Raw genomic sequence first — 17,454 nt, 5'->3', positions numbered from 1 at the left:
TCCATCAATTTTGATTTCTTTTTCGGAAAGTCCAGCCTACCTGAAAATATTTTCTGCATATAAATTAAAGAGAAATGGTGACAGGATGCAGTCTTGTCTAACACCTTACTCTACTTTGAAACATGCCATGTTGCTGTGTTCCTTTTGGTCTGTTGCTTTTGGGTCAATGCAGTGGTTCCTAATGAGGCTGATCAGATGGTTCAGCACACAGATTTTTCATGGTATTCCAAAGTTTCTGATGATGTACACAGTCAAAGGCTTTGCTGTAGGCGACGAAGCAAAAATAAATTTCCGTGTTGAATACTTTTTGAAAAAAAAAATCCTTAGTTTGTTAAAAAAAAATAAAAATAAAAAATGTAATCATTTTCCGAGACCAGAAGTGTCTCCATTTTCTGGGATATGGGGCAGGGTAAGGGCTTATTTTTTGCGTACCAAGCGTAAGTTTTTATCGATTGTATTTTGGTGTAGATACAATGTTTTAATCGTCCATTATTGCATTTTAATGCAATGTTGCGGCGACCAAAAAAATGTAATTCTGACGTTTTGACTTTTTATTCTCGTTACGCTGTTTACCGATTGGGATAATTATTTTCATATATTGACAGATCGGGCGATTCTGAATGCGGCAATACCAGATATGTGTATTGTTTAATTGTTTTATTTTGAATGGGGCGAATGGTGGGTGATTTAATCTTTTATATATTTTTTAAATATTTTTAAAAACATTTTTTCTTATTGTACACTTGCTTCAATAGTCCCATGGGAGACTAGAAGCTGCAATTATCCGATCACCTGTGCTGCACAGAGCAGGGCTGCAGCCCTGCTCTGTGTAGCAGAAATGCTCACTTGCTATGAGCGTCAACTGCTGGGCAGTGGTCATAGCTAACCGTAAATTACAACCACAGGGGTCTCCTGCAGATTAGAGATGAGAGAACACAGCCGAATGTCATTAGAGTCAATTGGAGTAAAAATTACCGAATATGTTCAGAACTGATCATAAGACATACATTTGGCACGAATAGTGTTCAAATATGACCCAAATATGTCAAAATCAGATTCTTGGCCAAAATCCAAACAAACTTGATCACCTCTACTGCAGATCACATTTTGTCATGCCAACCCATCAGCGACACATGCGGTCCTGTGACATGGTCGCCGACGGGCGGGATTAGTAAGCGCCTCCTGTGCGAACATGTTAGATGCCTCTGTCAGAGATTGACAGTGCTATTTATCATGTTGACAGCAGTGTCTGTTAAGTGCACATGTCAGCTGTTAAAATCAGATGACATGTGTTGGAAAAGATGTGGCTCAGCGTCAAAGCCCACCTCAAAGGGAGATATCCGACATGCGCCATACATGTACGGTGCACGTCGTGAAGGGGTTAAAAATCGAAGGTGAAGACTCAAATGTGTAAGGCCAAGATCTAAACACATCATGTAAGGAAAGGCAACATAAAGATAAATATATATGCACTATATAAACTGTCTAGAAAACTTTCTATACACTGTTTAGAATGAACACAGGCTCAAACAAGCCTATGCCAAGAAAGTCAATATATAATAATGATTAAGAGTAAGGGAAGATATACTGTATATCTTTGTACCATGTTAGCCAGTAGCTAGAAAAATATTTAGCATTGAGAGTCCTCAGTGGTTGATACCTTTTAATGGCTAACTGAAAAGATGGTAACACATTGCAAGCTTTCGAGACTACTCAGGTCTCTTCATCAGGCTCAGACTAATACAAAATCTTAAGGATCACATATGTATACACAAAACAGCACAGAGGGATAAACATAAATATTGGAGCAGTTCATAGATAAGGAGTCTAAATGTTTTATTGTCCTCTGATTGGGGTCTGGCTCTGTATTGTGTGATGCCCCCAGATGGTCTGAAGAGCAAATAAGCAAATAAATATGTGATTCTTCAGATGTTGTAATAGTCTTTGCCTAATGAAGAGACCTGAGTAGTCTCGAAAGCTTGCAATGTGTTACCATATACAGTAGTATGTACGGTGGCTAGTTCAAATCATTTGTGATAAAACTGTGTTTCAGTGTGAAATCAGAAGGCCATCGCGGTCTTTCACGCAAAGCATTACTGGGACCGGAAGATGCCGGGAGCGTGGTGAGAGGCAGGAAGGACTCCGGTGGCCGTCAGAAGGTGAGAATAACAATATTTTTCATTTTTATTCTATTTTTTTACAGGATTATGCTACCCAGGGTCTGGAGGAGAGTCTCCCCTCCTCCAGACCCTGGGTACCATCTGCACATGAAGCGCTCACTTCACGCATGATGGGCATAGCCACATGTGAAAAATGAGCAATCCTATGGGTGCAGAATCCCCGCGATTCCACAAAAAGAATGAGCATGTGTCATGTCGGACGCTATTCACACCACAGCGTCCGGCAGGCAGAGGTAGTTCCACCTCCGTCCACTATAGCCTCAGTGGCGCCGGCTTGAGTTTCTCAGGCTATCGGGGGTTAATCTAGCTGAAGATCAGGTTGGATGTTTGGTCACGCCCACGGTCTTTAAATAGTCGTGCTGGCCTATGGGCGTCACCGATTATAGCTTGTGTGTCATACCAAGTGGTTCCGGTCTGGAGTGGAGGTGTTGGAGAGAGAGAGAGATTCATATCTGGTGTCGTATGATCCATTGTTACCTTCTCGCCTTCCCATATTTGTGTTTTGTTGTACCCTGTTCACATTACTGTATAGTCCTGTGTGTATGCGGCGCGGTGCAGTTTAAGTTCTCCCTGTCTGTCTTTATTGTTTGGGGCTTTGGTGGTTTGTCTCCTCACTGGGTGGAGGGTGGAGGGTTAAGCTTAGGGCTGAGCAGGAGATAAGGAAAGGGTGGAGGCTCAGGCATTTGCACCATCAGCAAAAACCCTGGGTTGAGGGTCAGACAGGGTTTCCCCTAGTTAAAGGGACATCACAGGGCCCCGGGTATTTCTGCCTTAGTTGACCTAAGCCCCGCGTGACATTATAATCAGCCCACATTTTTCAGGAGTCCATGGATCCCATGGATTCCATAACCCGCCAGTTGGCGGCGCTGTCCTTACAGGTCTCCGAGTTGAAAGGGGCAGTTCAGCAGCAGGGCCTGGTAGTAGCGAAGGTGCAAACGGCATCTGCAGGTGTCGGTGCAGAGCCGAAGATCCCGCTGCCAGAACGATTCTCAGGGGAACGCAGCAAATTTGTCATATTTCTGGAGGCCTGCAAGTTATACTTCCGCATGCGCCCGGTCTCCTCAGGTAATGAGGCTCAGCGGGTGGGCCTGGTGTTATCATTACTGAGTGGGGACCCCCAAGCATGGGCATTTTCCTTACCAGCTGACTCTGCTACATTTCATTCTGTCGATAATGTTTTTTCTGCACTCGGGCTCATTTATGATGATCCCGACAGATTAGCTCTAGCAGAATCTAAAATCCGCGCCCTCCGTCAGGGGGAACGTATGGCGGAAGACTATTGCTCCGAATTTCGCCGTTGGGCAGTAGACACACAGTGGAACGACCCAGCGCTGCGGAGTCAGTTTATTCAGGGGGTTTCAGGAAGAGTTAAACAGGCCCTCCTGATGTATGAGACTCCTGCATCGTTGGAGTCTGCCATGAGTTTGGTTATACGCATTGATCGCCGTTTGCGTCAGGGGGCACAGGAGACGCCTGGGCTCACGAAGCCCGGAGCATGTTTTTACTGTGGTAAAAGGAATCATTATGTTAACGCTTGTCCTGTGCTACCGAAGAAGGTCACACGGCGGAAAACTACCTAGCTCAGTGTGTATGGAGGAGACCCAACTGAGCGTATGCATATCCTCCATGATGGTATCTCAATGTATGCTCCCTGCCAAGGTTATTATCGCGGGCAGAGAGCTACCAATATCAGTGTTTGTGGATAGCGGTTCCGCCACCAATCTCATAGATGAGGAGTTTGCACGCACTGCCGGGTTTAAGATCGAAAAACTCCCTCATCCTATTCAGGTGGTTACCATTAATGCCGCTCCCCTCCCTCAGGGGGAGATTACGGAGTTTGTGGCTGAGGTGAAACTCCACATTGGGGTCCTACATTCGGAGTGGGTTACATGTAGGATCCTCCGTAATCTCCCAGCACAAATGGTCTTGGGTTTTCCATGGTTGTCCAGGCACAACCCGGTGATTGATTGGAAAACTCAGGACATAGTCCAATGGAGTGGTTTTTGCCAGGACAATTGCTTGGCCACATGTGTGTCCGCCGTGACGCCCAGCCTTCCAGAGGCTTTGCAGGATTTCGCGGATGTTTTCTCTGAGAAGGGTTGCTCAGAACTGCCTCCACATAGAGCCTATGACTGTGCGATTAGGTTAAAACCCGGGGCCAAATTACCTAAGGCCAGGATGTTTAACATTTCTGGTCCAGAGAGACAAGCTCTGAAAGACTACATCGCGGAGAGTCTGAGCAAAGGACACATCCGGCCTTCGTCCTCGCCTGTAGCAGCGGGGTTTTTCTTCATTAAGAAGAAAGATGGGGGTTACGGCCGTGTCTGGATTTCCGGGAGTTAAACCAGATTACGATCCGTGATCCATACCCGATGCCTTTGATCCCTGATTTGTTCAACCAGGTGGCGGGGGCAAAGTGGTTTTCCAAGCTTGACCTCAGGGGGGCGTATAACCTCATAAGGGTCCGTCAGGGGGATGAGTGGAAGACGGCCTTTAACACTCCTGAGGGTCATTTTGAGAGCCTGGTTATGCCATTTGGGTTGACAACCGCGCCTGCTGTTTTCCAACATTTTATTAATGACGTGTTTGCTCATGTCCTGGGGAAATTTGTGATTGTATACCTGGATGATATCCTCATTTATTCGAGCGACCGGGACATTCATTTAGAGCATGTCAGGCAGGTGTTACAGTTGCTCCATGAGAATAAGCTCAATGCTAAGCTGGAAAAATGCGTATTTTTTGTTCAGGAGTTGCCTTTTTTGGGATATATTGTGTCCGCCGCAGGGTTTAAAATGGACACCGCTAAGGTGCAAGCGGTGCTACAATGGGAAAGGCCTGATAATCTGAAAGCGCTCCAGCGGTTCCTTGGGTTTGCTAATTATTATAGGAAATTTATAAAACACTTTTCTACTATAGCCAAACCGCTCACGGACATGACAAAAAAAGGTACCGATCTGACTAGCTGGTCTGAGGTGGCGATACGTGCATTTGAGCGTCTGAAGAACAGTTTTGCTTCAGCCCCCATTCTGGTGCAACCGGACGTGTCTAAACCTTTTGTGGTGGAGGTTGATGCATCTGAGGTGGGAGTGGGGGCAGTACTGTCACAAGGCTCATCTTTGAGCGATATGCATCCATGCGCCTACTTCTCCAAGAAGCTGTCGCCGGCCGAACGGAATTATGATATCGGCAACAGGGAGTTGTTGGCCATCAAATTGGCTTTTGAGGAATGGCGACACTTCTTGGAGGGGCCGACTCACCAGGTCACAGTTATCACCGACCATAAGAACCTGCTCTATCTGGAGTCGGCCAAGTGTCTGTCTCCTAGGCAGGCTCGCTGGGCATTGTTTTTTACACGTTTCAATTTTCTGGTGACTTACCGTCCCGGGGCTAAAAACACCAAGGCGGATGCCTTGTCCAGGTGTTTTCCGGGGGGGAGAACCTCGGGAAGAGCCGGTACCCATCCTCCAGGAAGGTGTAGTGGTTTCGGCTCTCACGACTGAGGTAGAGGCGGAGATTGCCGAGGCCCAAGAGGAGGTACCGCCGGGACTTCCCGCCAGCAAATCATTTGTACCCCTTCATCTTCGTCTTAAGGTGTTGAGGGAACATCACGACTCAGTACTGGCTGGTCATCCAGAGGTTAAGGGCACCTTGGAGCTGGTATCGCATCGTTTCTGGTGGCCCAAAACCGGCAGGACGTGGTCTCGTACGTGGCAGCTTGCATCACGTGCGCCAGGGCCAAGTCGCCCCGAGCCCGTCCTGCTGGCACGCTACAGCCTCTGGGGGTACCTAATAGGCCATGGACAGAAATCTCCATGGATTTTATCACTGACTTGCCAGTCTCGCCGGGGAACACGGTCATCCTGGTGGTGGTTGACCGATTTTCAAAGATGGCGCATTTTGTCTCATTGCCCTCCTTGCCCAATGCGAAGACGTTGGCTCAGGTGTTTGTGCAGGAGGTGGTCAGACTCCACGGAGTTCCGTCGGACATAGTATCTGATAGGGGAACTCAATTTGTTGCGAGGTTTTGGAAAGCTTTTTGCTCACGTTTGGGGATCAAGTTGTCACATTCATCGGCGTTTCATCCACAGTCAAATGGTCAAACTGAGCGCATGAACCAAAATCTGGAGCAGTATTTACGATGCTTTGTGTCCGACAACCAAGAGGAGTGGTCTACTTTCCTTCCTCTGGCCGAGTTCGCTTTAAATAATCACCGTCAAGATTCATCGGGAGAGTCTCCGTTCTTTTGTGTTTACGGTCAACATCCTCAATTTTGTACCTTACGTCAGGGTGACTCGGGGGGCGTCCCGGAGGAGGACCAGCTAGGAGCTCAATTATCATCGGTCTGGAGGAGGGTGAGACAGCGATTGTTGAGCATGAGTGCGAGGTACAAACGGGTGGCTGACAGTAGACGCGTGCCAGGTCCGGACCTGTGTGTGGGTGAATGGGTGTGGTTAGCGACTAAAAATATAAAACTCAAAATTCCATCTTTAAAATTGGGTCCAAGGTTTATTGGGCCTTTTAAGATTGCTCCCGTCATTAACCCAGTTGCTTATCGGTTGGAACTCCCTGCAGTATACAAGATACACAACGTGTTTCACAGGGCTTTATTGAAAAAGGTGGTAGGCTCTGTGGACACGACGCCGATGCCACCTCCAGTCATGGTGGATGGCGATTTAGAGTTTGAGGTCTCCAAGGTAGTGGACTCTCGAGTAGTGCGCCGTACTCTTCAGTATTTGGTACACTGGCGGGGGTATGGTCCGGAGGAGAGGTCTTGGGTACCAGCCTCGGACATACATGCAGATCGGCTGGTCAGTTCTTTTCACCGTCGTCATCCGGACAAGCCGGGTCCTATGAGTCTTGAGGGCCCTGGGGTCCCTCGTAGAAGACGGGGTACTGTCATGTCGGACGCTATTCACACCACAGCGTCCGGCAGGCAGAGGTAGTTCCACCTCCGTCCACTATAGCCTCAGTGGTGCCGGCTTGAGTTTCTCAGGCTATCGGGGGTTAATCTAGCTGAAGATCAGGTTGGATGTTTGGTCACGCCCACGGTCTTTAAATAGTCGTGCTGGCCTATGGGCGTCGCCGATTATAGCTTGTGTGTCATACCAAGTGGTTCCGGTCTGGAGTGGAGGTGTTGGAGAGAGAGAGAGATTCATATCTGGTGTCGTATGATCCATTGTTACCTTCTCGCCTTCCCATATTTGTGTTTTGTTGTACCCTGTTCACATTACTGTATAGTCCTGTGTGTATGCGGCGCGGTGCAGTTTAAGTTCTCCCTGTCTGTCTTTATTGTTTGGGGCTTTGGTGGTTTGTCTCCTCACTGGGTGGAGGGTGGAGGGTTAAGCTTAGGGCTGAGCAGGAGATAAGGAAATGGTGGAGGCTCAGGCATTTGCACCATCAGCAAAAACCCTGGGTTGAGGGTCAGACAGGGTTTCCCCTAGTTAAAGGGACATCACAGGGGCCCCGGGTATTTCTGCCTTAGTTGACCTAAGCCCCGCGTGACATTATGCTGCAGATTTTTCGACTATGCGATTCCGCAGCGGAAAAATTGCATGGGATGCGTTTTTTTTGTGTTTCCGCAGCGATCCTGCACGTAAAAAACGCCGCAAAAACACGAAAAAAAAACACTACGTGGATGAGGATTGTGAGAACAGAGATGATGATGAAGTTATAGATCTCACTTGGTGTGAGCCCAGAGGTACACAGCTGAGTAGCTCAGCAGAGAAGGTAAAGGAGGAGGAAGATGGGGCTAACCACACAGACACAAAGTGATGCAAACATGAAAAGCACTGCATCCTCAGCCCCCACTCTGGCTGTGGCCAGCATTGGTCACCAGTGTGCAGTTCTCAGGGCAGCAAGGATTGCCTAGCTTTGTCCTTTTTTGGGACAGCAAAGGATGATCCAACTCACGTTTTCTGCTAAATTTGCAAAAAGAAACTCAGTAGAGGCAAAAATTGCCTTGACAACCACATGTACACTATGGCATATGCAAGATCAACATGCCTTAGTGTGGAAACCTCACTGAGCTAAAATGGCCATCCCATTAACCACATCTGCTTCTTCCTCCAAGTCTTCTCACACAGGACTCCAACCACAGAAACTCCACTTGCTTACCCCCTACAGTCGGGGTGAGTGAGTGCCCATCAGATGTTACAGAAGTGGACATGGCTGCTGTTTTTGTGTCATCTAGAACAACACATCTTTCTCAATCCACCATAACATTTCCACCTGCAAACCTCTCACAGTCCAGCAGTTTGTACTGTTCTCTGTACTTCATCCTCTCTCAGCACACAGCCAGCTCCCGATACCGCAGTTGTAGTCACATAAAAGAATGTTTCCTCCTACACATACCAAGCTAAGAGCTTGAACTCCATCATCTCCAATCTGTTGGCAACTGAAATGCTGCCTTTCCACGTGGTGGATACAGACGGTTTCAGAAAGTTGACAGATGTCGCATTCCATCAGTACCAGTTGCTTAGACGCCATTACTTCTCTTAGAAGGCTGTCCCTGCGCTACAGCATCATTTTGCAGACAACATCACCCATTCCCTGAAAAAAATCGATATCTGCCAGGGTGCATTTCACCCCTGACACCTGGACAAGTGAATCGCCCGCCAGGGCAGTGGGGTACTCGGTACCGGGCCGGTATCTCAGAGGGAAGTGTCACAGCTGCGGTGACCCGGTCCGTGGCCCTGGGCGTCCATGTAAAAGGGGGTTAAGCGTGGCTGGTTAAAGTTTATAAGTTAATGATACATGATGCCACCTGTGGTGCTCGGCAATGAAGGGGTTAAGCCGACGCTGCAGGCAGATCCTCTGGGACAGATGGTATAAGGCAGCAAGATATGATAGCTCCCCACAGGTAGAGCTGTAGTCCCAGGGCAGTGAGAATAGGTGTTGAGGAAGAGGGTGCAGTGTTAGGCACAGAGATGTAGCAGTGCTGAAGGGGTTGCAGGAAGAAGGCAATGGCACAACAGGGTGTAGTTTCCTTTACCTTTACTTTGCTTTGCAAGTGCAGTCCAGGATCCAGATTACAGATGGAACAGGAGTTGGACAGCCTGGAAGCAACTCAGGAATCTCTCTATGCAGATGGGTTGTGTAGTCTCCTTTCTAGTGCTTATCTGAGGTACATGCAGTACGGAGTTACACTGAAGTTCCTCTTGCTTGCTCTCTTTTAGAAGCCCCTCGTATGGCAGACAGCTGTAGCCTCCTTCTTCTGGCTCATACGTTGCTGTTGTGCCTCCGAGTCTTATGTGGGAACAGAGCATTTACAGCTTCCTATTCTTCCAGTTTCTGCTGCAGGAACATCAGTATCCATACAACCTCGGGCACCGGAATCTGGAACCATGCGCCACGCTAGAAGTGAGCCTGAATTCTGCTCAATCCTCCAGCTCTTCTCCTCTCATCCACACACTTCGCCCTCCTCACACAAACTAACTAAACTTCCCCTTCCTGGCCCCCAGAGCAGCTCTTCCCCCAGTTTTGGTTCAGAGCTCCCTCTGCTGGCCTGGAGTGGGATCCGTGCTGTGTGCTGAATTTACCTGACAGAGACCCTTTATTGCTTCCAAGCATGACATCACACTCCCTAGGAGGAAGGTAATGCCACTGTGGCGACCATACTCCTGGGGGTGCCACATTCCCCCCTAGTGCAATTCAGTACTCCCTGTTAGGGACGGCGGAACGCATCAAATATAAATAATAGGAGGTGCATTCGCCGCCTGGGGCCCACCGTGCGGTAGGTGACTAGACCGCTGCTGGACAATGGCAGATGCACCAGAAGGTGCCGTAGTGCGCAAGGGTTAACGTCACCCGAACGCTAGGAGCGGCTCTGTTCAGACACAGAGTCGCTTGGCAAAAATATGTGCAAAGGCGCTGGCCCTGTTAATGTCACAGGAGCCAGCGTGTGGCGTCGCAGCCGCGAACACCAATAGCTGCTGGTATTGCAGCGCAGCGGCAGCTAAAGCCGCAAGCGTCGGCGCCGAGAACCGGGCACCGACGGACGCTAGTGTAGGCGTGGATCGCACAATGGCATGTAGCTTGCCACAACCTGGAGCTGACTAACCCAACTCAGTCACCAATCGTATTATCCAAGGGAAAGGGTTTCATAATAAGTCAGTCACCAGTCCATGCATCCATCACCATACAAACACAGCATAATATGCTACACTAGCGCATGGCAGAGCCGCCATGTGGGCTTTTTATAGCCATGCGCTTCCAGGACCTTCCAGTACCCTGGAAAGGACCAATCAGATCCGACGCAGGACCTGAGCATGTGACCCCTGCTCTCCAGTGAGAGGTCACCTTGCGGGCATGCCCAGTAGCACGGCATGAGGACTTAGCCTCTGGAGCGGTTCCCTGCAGAACAGGATGCGCTACCATTGCTGCACCAGAGGTGGCAGCAACATCCAGGCTGTCAGAGCAAGTCTGAGTAGCACGCCTGGCTTGCCGTGATTGCTGAGCAGCACCCGGAGCGGTCGGAGAATGGGAGACCGCTTGATGTCTGGCTCTGGATTCCCGCTGTGCAGTGTCCGGAATCCGACGCCTAACATTACCCCCCTCCCAAGGCCCCCTTCCCTCTGCGCTTCACTGCGCTCAAAAGCCGCGATCAGGAGCGGTGCGTGGATATTCTCCACCAGCTCCCAGGTTCGAGCCTCAGGCCCATGACCCTTCCAATCCACTAAATAAAATTTTTTGCCACGGACAAACCTGCGCCCTACGATGGCATTAACCTCAAACTTGTCAGACGATAAGTCTGACGACCCGGCCGATGACTCAGAAAACCAGACCATGTGAACTGGTTTGAGGAGGGACACATGAAACACGTCCGAAATGGCTAAATGTGGAGGAAGAGTCAGGCAGTAGACGACCGAGCTAATCCGCTCAAGGACCTTGAAAGGTCCAATATATCGCGGCGCGAACTTAGGGGACTTGACTCGTAGTTTGATGTTTCGGGTGGAGAGCCACACCATGTCGCCAGGGGAGAAGCTTGGAGCGGGTCGCCAATGCGTGTCAGCGGACGCCCTCATCCTCTCCTTAGAGGCACGGATAGCATCCTGAGTGCGATCCCAGATGTCCCGGGCCTCCACTGCCCAGTCTGACACCCTGGAGTCAGTGGAGGACACTGGCATCGGGACAGGGACGCGTGGATGTTGGCCGTAGTTTAAGAGGAAGGGCGTCTGTCCAGTAGAATCAGCCACCGCATTGTTTAGGGCAAATTCAGCCCAAGATAGCAAGGATGCCCAGTCATCCTGCCTGGCAGAGACAAAATGCCGTAGATAGGTGACCAAGGTCTGATTGGCTCTCTCGACCAAGCCATTCGTTCCAGGATGGTAGGCGGAGGACAGATTTAGCTCGATGCTTAGTAGGCTGCAGAGCTCCCTCCAAAACCGAGACGCAAACTCGGGACCTCGGTCACTCACGATTTTGTCCGGCATGCCATGCAAACGGAATACGTGCTTAATAAACAAAGTGGCCAGACCTCGAGCGGAAGGCAGGCGTGTGAGTGGCACCAGGTGCACCATTTTGGAAAAATGGTCTGTGACCACCCAGATGACCGTACTGCCACCAGACTTGGGCAGGCCAACTATGAAATCCATGCCAACCATCTCCCACGGTCTATGAGCCACTGGCAGGGGATCCAACAGCCCCGCCGGCCTCTGTCTAGAGGGTCTGTTTCGAGCACACGAGACGCATGCTTGCACGTATTCCTTGACATCTCGAGCCATATGTGGCCACCAATATGACCTTGCCAGGAGTTCGGTGGTCCGTTTATTGCCAAAATGACCACCCACCCTGGAGGCATGTGCCCAGGCGAGGACCTCCGGCCGTAGCTGAGGAGGCACCAAGGTCTTGCCTCGTGGCACTGACTCGAGAGCGACTGGAGCCACGGTCGTAAAACTCTCCGGCGGGAGAATTAACCGAGGCTCAGCCTCTCCTTCTTCCGCCGAGACCACCGAGCGTGAGAGAGCATCCGCACGGACGTTCTTCTCTCCAGAAAGGTAGTGCAGGGTGAAGCGGAAGCGGGAAAAGAAGAGCGACCACCTAGCCTGACGGGAGTTCAGGCGCTGGGCAGTCTGTAAATAGACCAGATTTTTATGGTCCGTATATACCTGGAAGGGAAACCGAGCCCCCTCCAGGAGATGTCTCCATTCTGAAAAGGCCAATTTCATGGCTAGCAGCTCCCTGTCACCGATGGAGTAATTCTTCTCTGCCGGTGAGGTCTTTGAGAAGAAGAAGCAGGGATGCTTCCGACCTTGAGCGTCCTTTTGGAAAAGAACTGCTCCTGCACCGACAGAGGAGGCATCTACCTCTAGTATAAATGGCTTGTTCACATCGGAACGATGTAGGATGGGAGCACCAGCAAAATGAGACTTTATAGCCGAGAAGGCCTTGGAGACCTGTTGAGACCAAGCGTTGGGGTTAGCTCCTTTTTTGGTGAGAGCAACCAAAGGAGCTACCAGGGTGGAAAAGTGTGGTATAAACTGGCGGTAATAGTTCACGAACCCCAGAAAGCGCTGCACCGCTTTGAGTGAATGAGGTTCTTGCCACTCCATTACCGCTTGCAGTTTGGCAGGATCCATGGCCAGCCCCTGGGCCGAGATGATATAGCCCAGGAACGGCAAGGACTCCTGCTCAAACTGGCACTTCTCCAGCTTGGCAAAGAGGGAATTCGCCCGCAGACGGTCGAAGACCCTGCAGACGTCCCTCCGGTGGGTAGTCAAATCTGGCGAAAAGATGAGTATATCATCCAGATATACCACCACCGAGGTAGAAAGCATGTTGCGGAACACGTCGTTGACAAAATCCTGGAAGACAGCTGGCGCATTACAAAGGCCAAAAGGCATAACCAGATATTCGTAATGGCCATCCCTGGTATTAAAAGCTGTCTTCCATTCGTCTCCTTCGCGAATGCGGATCAGGTTGTATGCCCCTCGCAGATCCAACTTAGTAAAGATCTGGGCCCCTCGCAACCTGTCAAACAACTCAGAGATCAACGGTAGAGGGTATTTGTTTTTAACCGTGATCGCATTGAGACCTCTGTAGTCAATGCAGGGGCGTAACTCTCCGCTCTTCTTCTGAACGAAGAAGAGCCCTGCACCAGCTGGTGACACCGACTTTCTGATAAAGCCTCTAGCCAGGTTCTCCCGGATGTATTGTGACATAGCTTCAGTCTCAGGGAGAGATAGTGGATACACACAGCCTTTAGGAGGTTCTGTGTCTGGCATGAGGTCTATCGGGCAGTCGTAAGGACGGTGCGGCGGGAGTGTCTCTGCAGATTTTTTGGAGAAGACGTCCGCGTATTAGTGGTAGGGTTTAGGTAGTGCGGAGAGATCCGCAGGCAATTCAGTGGAAGCCACCTGAAGACTGCCCCTCAGGCATCTCCCCTCGCAGTCCTTGCTCCAGGCCAGTATCTTCCCTGTCACCCACTCGATATGAGGAGAGTGGCACCGAAGCCAGGGAACCCCGAGCAGCACCTGATCGATGCCGTCTGGCAGGATTAGCAGGGACAGAGTCTCATGATGAGAGGGTGAGATAGTGAGCCCTAGTGGAGCTGTCTGATGGGTCACCTGAGAGGGTAACGGTGCTCCGTTAACCACTCTGATGGTCAGAGGCTGAGGTAATAATACCAGGGGAATGGCGTGTTTCTGGGCGAAGGTAGAAGACATAAAGTTCCCCTCGGCTCCAGAGTCCACGGTAACCTCTGCCTCCCAGGTGGAGGACCCACTGTCTAAGATGCCCCGGAATACCGGTTTGGGTGAGAAGGGTTTCATATTGGACTGCCCACTACCTACGGCCACTGGGCGTGGACGCCTTTTCGCCCGCAGAGGACACGTGCTAGCCGGGTGACAAAACTGTCGGCACTGATAGCAATGTGCAGAGCTTCGCATCGGTCGTGGCTTAGAGCCGGTGCGAGACACCTCCATAGGTTCAGAGGGTGAAAGCTCCTGTGCGGGGTATATTAGTGGTTCGGTGAATGTGGGAGCCAAGTTAACCCTACGTCTGGATTGTGCCCGTTCCAGCCTGCGCTCCGTAAACCGGAGGTCAATGCGGGTGGAAACAGCAATCAAATCCTCCAGACTTGTGGGAACCTCTCTGGTAGCTAGAGCGTCTTTAACGTGCTCAGCCAACCCTCTCCAAAACACTGGGACTAAGGCTTTGTCCGGCCACTCTAACTCGGAAGCCAATGTCCGGAACCGGACGGCATAATGGCTGACCGAGAGTGACCCCTGTGTTAGGGAGAGTAATTGTAAAGAGGTGTCGTGCGTGATCTGTGGTCCCAAAAAGACCTGCTTCAGGGCCTCGAGGAACTGCGCAGCACCCTGAACCACGGGATCATCACGTTCCCACAATGGCGTGGCCCACTGTAATGCTCTGCCAGACAAAAGTGACACAATAAACCCCACCTTAGCCCGCTCTGTAGGAAACCGTGCAGCCAGTAACTCAAGCTGAATTGAGCACTGACTGACGAATCCCCTACAGGTGGCGCTGTCACCCGAAAATTTGTCGGGAAGCGGGAGGCGAGAAAGTGTCGCATGAGCAAAAGAGCGGGCGCACGTGAGACAGCCTCAGCGACTGTCTGGGCAGCAGCTAGCGCGGTATTCGCTGCTGAGTTGGCGCTCTCAATAGCCGCCAACCTGCTCTCCAGCTGCCGAATATAGCGCTGCAACTGCTGCACGTCTGCCATTGCCAGCCAGACCCTGGCACTAGTGTAATGTTAGGGACGGCAGAACGCACCAAATATAAATAATAGGAGGTGCGTTCGCCGCCCGGGGTCCACCGTGCGGTAGGTGACTAGACCGCTGCTGGACAACAGCAGATGCACCAGAAGGTGCCGTAGTGCGCACGGGTTAACGTCACCCGAACGCTAGGAGAGGCTCAGTTCAGACACAGAGTCGCTTGGCAAAAATATGTGCAAAGGCGCTGGCCCTGTTAACGTCACAGGAGCCGGCGTGTGGCGTCGCAGCCGCGAACACCAATAGCTGCTGGTATTGCAGCGCAGCGGCAGCTAAAGCCGCAAGCGTCGGCGCCGAGAACCGGGCACCGACGGACGCTAGTGTAGTCGTGGATCGCACAATGGCATGTAGCTTGCCACAACCTGGAGCTGACTAACCCAACACACAGTCACCAATCGTATTATCCAAGGGAAGGGGTTTCATAATAAGTCAGTCACCAGTCCATGCATCATCACCATACACACACAGCATAATATGCTACACTAGCGCATGGCCGAGCCGCCATGCGGGCTTTTTATAGCCATGCGCTTCCGGGACCTTCCAGTACCCTGGAAAGGACCAATCAGATCCGACGCAGGACCTGAGCATGTGACCCCTGCTCTCCAGTGAGAGGTCACCTTGCGGGCATGCCCAGTAGCACGGCATGAGGACTTAGCCTCTGGAGCGGTTCCCTGCAGAACAGGATGCGCTACCATTGCTGCACCAGAGGTGGCAGCAACATCCAGGCTGTCAGAGCAAGTCTGAGTAGCACGCCTGGCTCACTGTGATTGCTGAGCAGCACCCGGAGCGGTCGGAGGAGAATGGGAGACCGCTGGATATCTGGCTCTGGATTCCCGCTGTGCAGTGTCCGGAATCCGATGCCTAACACTCCCTGACTGAAGAAAACATGCAAAACAAATGAACAGTTGTAAATGTAACAGGATTTCAAAAATTACAAAAACCAAAGCTCCAAAAATAGTCTTTTTGACGATTGGTCCAATGTCCATGGTCCATTTCCTGAGCAGTTGGTAAACTATGTACAAGTAGAGTTTTGACCACACATAGTCCTGTGGCCCAATTGTCCATCAAAACAAAATAAGATCTTCGAAAAGGGTTCTTACAGAGTCTCTGTAGGCACATAAACTTGAAAAGTTGCATGTTTACTGTCAGAGACACCGCACTACACTCGCTCACAGAGCCAGTGCACGTGTGCTGAGTACAGAAACAGTGCTAAAAGATACTTTGGAGCAGGGCAGCAGAGGTGACAATGCGTGCTTCAAACTATTACTGTCAGGGTCCAGTCAGCGCTGGAAAGTAAAGAGGCACGGGACCTGAGGACACTGAAGTTAGCAAGCTGGCACAGGACCTACGGTCAGGTGACTGCAAAGGGGCGGGGCTTAGTGTCCTGCTTTCAGATATGACAGGCCACCATACAACTCAGAGTCAGGCAAAAACGGAGGTCACAACAGTATTAGCAAACGAGGCACAGGAGGGACAAACAGACGGGTAGTCAGACAAAGCCAAAGGTCATACACAAGAGGGCAACGTGGTACCAAGGGAACGAGCAGAGAGAAGTTGGGTCACAAGCAGAGAGTCATACACGAGAGGTAGCGCAGTACAAGAGGGGCACGCAGAACTCGTAACAGGGACAGAACCGGATCAAAACCAAACAAGCAAGCAAGATATCAGGCACAAGGCACACGTACGCAAAAGGTCAACTAACTCAGCCGAGGGCAGGAGTATAACTGACACCGGAACTAGGTCCAGTGAGCATTAAATAGCCGCCCTCTGCCAGAGACAGGCGGAACAATTAACCCCCAGTCTGATCAGGACGGGCCAAAGCGAAACCCCGTCCTGGATCAAGACAGTACCCTCCTCTCAATGGGGGGCCACCGGACCCCCAGGTCTCTCAGGGTACTTGGCGTGAAAGGCCCGGACCAACCGATCCGCATGGACCGATCGAGCAGGAACCCACGACCGTTCTTCAGGACCGTAGCCTTTCCAATGTACCAGATTTTGAAGGGCACGATGGACCAACCTAGAGTCGACGATTCGTTCCACCTCGTACTCCGACTGCCCGTCTACCAAAACTGGTGGTGGGGAAGCTGATGATCCCTCCCCACCGGACCTCACAGGTTTCAAAAGGGCCTTATGGAAAACATTTGGGATCCGCAGAGATGGCGGTAGCCGCAACCGAAAAGCCACCGGGTTAACTGCTTCGGTAATTACATAGAGACCTATAAACTTGGGTCCAAGCTTCGCAGATGGGACCTTGAGCCTTATATTCTTGGTGGACAACCATACCTTATCCCCAATGTGAAACACCAGTCCCGCGGATCGTTTTTTGTCCGCAAAAAAATTAAATTTGTCCTGGGCCTTCGTAATGTTACTCTGGACCTCCCGCCATACCTCCCCCAACCGCTGGATCGTCTCATCCGCCCCAGGACACCCAGAATTCAAACAGGAAAATTCTCCAAAATGAGGATGAAACCCATAATTACAGAAAAAGCGAGATGTACCCGTAGACTGGTTAATGCGGTTGTTAAATGCAAACTCGGCCAACG

The sequence above is a fragment of the Dendrobates tinctorius genome, unplaced genomic scaffold (assembly GCF_039654945.1).
Source record: "Dendrobates tinctorius isolate UK_male_01 unplaced genomic scaffold, ASM3965494v1 ptg000011l, whole genome shotgun sequence".
Lineage (NCBI taxonomy): Eukaryota > Metazoa > Chordata > Amphibia > Anura > Dendrobatidae > Dendrobates > Dendrobates tinctorius.
This window is presented reverse-complemented; position numbering follows the sequence as displayed.